At 52.3% G+C, this 5,699-nt stretch overlaps 1 long non-coding RNA gene across 2 annotated transcripts; it reads right to left on the minus strand.

Moving 5' to 3' along the window:
* Positions 1–436: 436 nt before the first annotated feature.
* On the minus strand, positions 437–2,019 carry LOC140847970 (uncharacterized). Of its 2 annotated transcripts, none has more exons than XR_012128344.1 (3): positions 1,920–2,019; positions 1,725–1,782; positions 437–557 (listed from the first exon to the last, which is right to left on the minus strand). It is a non-coding gene; the product is annotated as an uncharacterized lncRNA (long non-coding RNA). The 2 variants fall into 2 exon arrangements; XR_012128343.1 differs by lacking the exon at positions 437–557 and adding an exon at positions 611–741.
* Between the last annotated feature and the right edge of the window lie 3,680 nt (positions 2,020–5,699).

The raw sequence follows: 5,699 nt of genomic DNA on the forward strand, positions 1-5,699 counted from the left end.
CATGTGCCGACCTGAGACTGAACTCTAGAAGGCCAACCTGGAACCAGGGAGACAATGAGGGCTGTTGCAAGATTCAGTGGGGGAGATAGTTGCAAAGTGGACCAGGTGGGCAGCTGTGAAGAGGTAAGAAGTGGCCTATTTCCAGGTGACAAAGATGATGGGAAGTGGGAGAAAAAAGGGACAAGAGCTGGTGAAGGAGAGAAGGGAGTAAGGATCACCCTGCAGTCTCTGGCCTAAGCAGCTGGAAAGCTGGGAAAGCCCACCGGATAAGGTTAGGATTCAGGGTTTGGACATGGTAAGCTTGAGGTGTTTCTTGAAGTCAAGTAGGCAATTGGATACATGAGACCGGAGTCAGGGGAGAGGTCCAGGCTGGAGAAATAAAACTGAGAGCCGTCCACATTTGGTTGGTATTCCAGGCCACAAGATGGGAAGAGATCACCAAAGGACTCCAGACAGAGAACAGACTGAGCACGGTCCCAGGGAAACCAGGAGTGGGTGGTGTCCTGGAAGCCAAGGCAGTGTCTCCGGAAGGAGGGAGCGATCGCATGGGTCCACCGCTGATGGTGAAGGAGAGGAGAGGAGTGGTCACTGGACTGAACAGCAGGAAGGTCTTTGGTGTCCTTGTCAATGGCAATCGCTGTGCAGTGGCGGGGATGGAAGACTGACTGGACGGGGTCGGAGAGAGAAGCAGAGGAGAGGAACTCTGGGCCACAGGTGAGGACCACTCTCCTGAGGAGGTGGCTAGGACAGGGACAAAAATGGGATAAGAGCTGGTGGGAAGTGGGAACAAGAGAAGGTTTCTGATGCTGGGGAAATAAAAGCATGTTTCCATATCGATGGGAATGACTCAGTAGAAATGGCCAGTTGATGATGCAGGGAATGGCGGGAGCTCTAGGCTGGAGTGGGTGGAAGGCTGGGATCTAGGGCAGTGTGGGAGCGATGGCCTCAGACGGAAGCATCCAGGACAACAGGAAAGAGGAATGAGGCCCTAGGGGCTTGTACGACGTGCAGCAGGACAAGGTAACTGCAGCTGTCAGAAGAGACTGATGAGGGCTCGGGCAGAGGGCTGCTGGCTGACCACCAGTGGGTGGGTCAGTACGAGGGGCAATAAGCAGGTGCTGGGTTCAGAGGATCTCAGTCCTGGTAGGAAGGAGAACTACTGGGGACTGTGACAGACCACTAGCTGACCCCTCAAATCCATTCTCCGTCCTTCCGTAATGACAGTCTTGCTGTGCATACTCCTGGCTAGGGAAAAAACTTATTTCTTCCTCCCTTGCAGCTAGGTGTAGCCATGTGACTGAATACTGGCAGTGGAAGGTGATAGAAGTGAAGTATGCAAGTTCCACATCACTTGCACGGAAAGGAATCTGTTTGCCCTGCATCTGCACCCTTGTCCCTTTAAGGAACGTTGACATGTGGTGGCCCACCTTCAACCAGCACGAAAGGTAGGGCTACTTGCCTTTTTTGTGCCTCAGACCCCTTTGGCTGTCTAGAGAAGCCTATGGCCCTTGTCAGAATAAGGCCCTTAAATTTGTGGAATAACATCATAAGATTATAAAGGAAAACAACCATATTGAAAAATAAAAATATTAAAGAACTACAATCTAATAGTATATATATACTTCCATATTAACACATTAATGAACAACCTAGCAATGGATCTAATAACTACCCTGCTTTCAAAGTAAACAGTATTTCATCATATCTAAATGTGATGAAAATACCTGTGATTTCTGTTGGAGATAAGGTCTCAGGGACTACCAGTACTCCTGGGTTTGGGACCTGTGGGCATATGGAAAGAAATGCTCATTTTCAGGTAGACCGGGACAGAAATCAAGATGTAATGTTTCCCATGTGGGTTCAGAGACCCCCCTAAATTCTGGCCAACCTCTTTTTGATCCCAGGTTTAGGACATTTACCTTTGGAGTTGGTAGAATCACGAGATGGAAGAAAAATGCATTCATGAGATGCTGCAGGAGGCAGAGCCACTGGTTGGAGTGGAGCAGCCAGTCTGTTATGTGAGAGATAATTAAAGTCCTGCCTCCTTTACACTATCATCTTTCGGGGTCTTCTGTGTCATAGCAACTGACTTGATATTCTCACAGAGAGGCGGACAGTGACCAAAGAGTTTTCAATCTGCAGTTGCATGGGTCAGTTGATTGCGGGGTCCCAAAGCAACGTGAAACCCAGCTGAGGCCTCTGGACTCCTCGGCCAGGGAACTCAGAGGTGAGTCCTTTTCATCCCACCTCCGAATGCCCAGACGTGGGCCTCCTCATGTCCCAGCCTGGTCTGGGCCTCTGTGCAGTCCACCTGTTTCCTGTTCTTCTCATCCTGCCCGGCTGACAGAAGAGCGGTGGGCCACATTGACCCTCCCCTCCCTCCTCAGGCTGGACAGGAGCTCTGTCCTGCCAATAAGCTGCAGAGGCTGTGTGTGGAGTTCCAAGAGCCTGAGGCAGGTAACGACATGGGCCCAGATGTTGTGAGAGGGCCTGATCCTGGGGAAGGGTGGAGCTAGAAAAATAACCCTGGGCCATAGAGAGAGCGACACCAGAGAGGGGGTCAAACAGACCCACATGCCCAGATGTGTGGCCTTGCAGGAACAGATTTCTTCACCTACAAAGGACAGTCATAATCCTGGCAGCATAAGCATCCGCTGAGTGGCAGAGAGCACACAGTCTGTGTTATAGAGGGGCGCCGAGGAGAATGTTAGCACACACTGCCCACTATGTGGCCACCCTGATTACTGTCCCGGAGCTCTGAGAGAAGAGGGTCAGGGCTGGGTGTGGCAGCCACGAGCCCGGAGCCATGGGTGAAGGTTCAGGGAAAGCAGGCCAGCTGACCCCCCAGGACAGCTGCCTGGCTCCCCCTGCCTGGCTAGAACTACAGCGCTAGGCTCTTAGCTCCAGAGCAGGGCCTGCTCCAAGCAGGCTTGGGGACCCGTCTGGCTATGGGACAGAGGGACATGCTCTGGTCACATGCCCACTCCCCAGGACTTCTTCCTCACGCCCGAGGCTCTGCCTTGCCCTCACGTTTGAAGAGTGAAACACTGCTCTGTGAGCCCCCGGGAGTCTGTGCTGGCCTTTCTCCCCTTACCTCTCTTTCTCTTCACTCAGTCTTCCCCAGTTGCTCTGACCCGTCCATGAGCCAGAGATCCCTTCTGTGAACTGCTCTCCTACTCAGCTGCCTGAGTAGCCCCCAGCCCTCCCTGACCAGGCCTCTGCTAAGCAAGGTCCTGCTGCCACTGCACCCCAATCCAGTCCTAGGGTGAGGCAGCCCAGGGCTATGAAGATTAGGGTGGAGGTCCCCAGACCTGCTCAGTCCACAGGACCCTCAGGTGGCTGTACAGTCTGAGAATCCCAGCAGCAGAGTGATTCATTCAACAAAGCATTTGTGGAGCACATCTTCTATGAATGAGGCCCTGAGCCGGAAGCTAGAAACACACCAGTGAATGATCCAGCCCCAAACCTTAAGGCGCTCCTTGTTTAAGAGACAGACAAGGAAACACATAATTCATCTGCTCCCCACAGTCTCAGAGAGCAGAGAGCACAGAGTTCATGGGAGGGGGATCTGCTGCCCCTGGGTGCTCAGGGAAGGCTTCCTGAAGAAGTTAGCATCTGAGCCAAGTCCAAGAACTTGGCCAGGCAGACATGGGAGGTTCCTTGTGGTTAAGCACAGAAGGGCATGAGAAAGCTGTTAGAGGGAGCTTGGCGTCCCTTTAAAGACCTGCAAGGAATTCAGTATGTGGACTAGGAAGAGATGAAGGTGAGGAGGCAAGCAGGAGCCAGGTCCATGGGGAACCACTGAAGGGTTTTACAAAGGAAGAAACTTGACTGAGCCAATATTTTAAAACAAACATCTGGTTGCAGTGTGAAGAATGCATGCGGAGGGCAAGACTGGAACCCAGAGAGAGGGCCAGTTAGGAGGCTGCTACAGGGAGCCGGGTGCAGGGCGGCAGTGGCTAGAACCCAGGTGACGGCCCTAAGGGGAGACACCAGGACCCAGAGGTGAGAGGGGGTGGTTGAGGGGATGTGGGATTAAGGGAGACAGAGGATAGAAAATTACTCCTAGGTTTTTGCCATGGTTGCTGGTTGTAAATGTGGGGCTACTGTAAGCCATCCAGGAGGAGAGCAGGCTCATCTGGGACCTAGGTTTAAGGTGTCTGGGGGCTGCTTAGTGGAGACCATCAGGGGGCAGATATGTACAAGAGTCTGGATTTCAGGCGACCATCAGGGAAGGGACCTCGTGGAGCATACAGGTGGGGCAGAGCATCGAGGCTGGAGGCTCTAAGGAGAGAAGGGAGCCTGGAGGGAAGCGCAGGCTGAAGGAGCCACATGTTCATGTCCACCTCAGGGGAGACAAAGCATGACACACTTGGGAAACTAAAAGTGCTTCAGTGCAGCTGGGACAGGGAGACTGGATGGGTAAGAGGGTTCCAGAATGATGGAGAGCTGAAAGGCTGTACACAAAGAGGGCTTATAAGTCATATTAAAGAATTTGGGCTTTATCTCAAGGGTAGTGCAGAACCACTGAAAGGTTTCCAGCAGGGCAGTGAGAATGAATTGACAGAGAAGGGGTTACCCACACTTGGCATGAGCTGCTGGAACATTACAAAGATTACAGGGACATGATAGGAAGAGTACTGGATGAGGAGTCCTGCTTCGTGAGCTGTGACCAAGAGCTTGGGTTCCCTTCGCCTCAGTTTTGCCATCTGTAGTACAAGGGTTATAATACCTGCCTTCTTGGGGATGTGGTAAAGGACAAATGGGACGGGTCTGAAACTTTGGTGGAAGGAGCTGTGCCTGTCATGATGACTATCCCGTGGATGAATGGCTGGGCTGCAGGGCTCCAGCACTACAGCTTCTAGAATGCACTTGGAGGAATCCTGGAAGTGAGGAGGGGGAGGAGAGGACTGACTCCCAAATCCAACCAACCTATCAACTGACCACATGTCCCTCTTGTCAAGGCTTGGTGAATAACCTTTAGCCAGGCTAGGAAGAAGACGAAGGACTTATGGGGGGCTGGTATCAGTCTGAAAGCTTTTGGCTGTAAATTACAGAAAACCCAACTCCACCAGGTTAAGCACCCATAGGACTATCTGCACATCTCATTTCACTCCTCCATTCACTTCATCTCACCTGGATCTAGGGTCTCCAATGATAACATCAAGGCCTAGTGTCCCTTTTTCCAGCTCTTAGCTGACTTCAGTGTATTCTCAAACAGCTTCTCTCCGTGGCAGCAAGGTGGCCACAACAGCACCCACCTCCACCCCCAGGCTGAAATCTCACTCCATCCCCATTGTGTCTCCTGGGCTCCAACTGGGTCATTTGCTCCTCCCTGAACAAATCATGCAGCCAGGAAACAACCTGTAAGGAGGGAGGAGGAAGGGGGAGATCCCCCAAAGCAAAATCACCACACCTGCCTCCATTAATCCCTTTGGTGGCCTTGAACGGTGCTTCCTCTGTTAAAGAGGTCAAAGCCATGGGCAAGGTGGGGGTTGTGGTTCTGTGTCCCTCTTCCCTGACCCACATGCAGGCTCCTGCTGGCACTGCCCTCAGCTGAAGTCCTGGCCTGTTTCTAACAGGAAGCCTATCCTCTAGGTCCTCTGTATGTGGCCAATGGGCAGGCTTTTATGATAATTGTACATGTAAACTTACTCTGTGTTCCCAGGGCATGCTCCAGAGTGCTGGGCAAAGGAGCC

Source organism: Manis javanica, chromosome 2 (genome assembly GCF_040802235.1).
Source record: "Manis javanica isolate MJ-LG chromosome 2, MJ_LKY, whole genome shotgun sequence".
Lineage (NCBI taxonomy): Eukaryota > Metazoa > Chordata > Mammalia > Pholidota > Manidae > Manis > Manis javanica.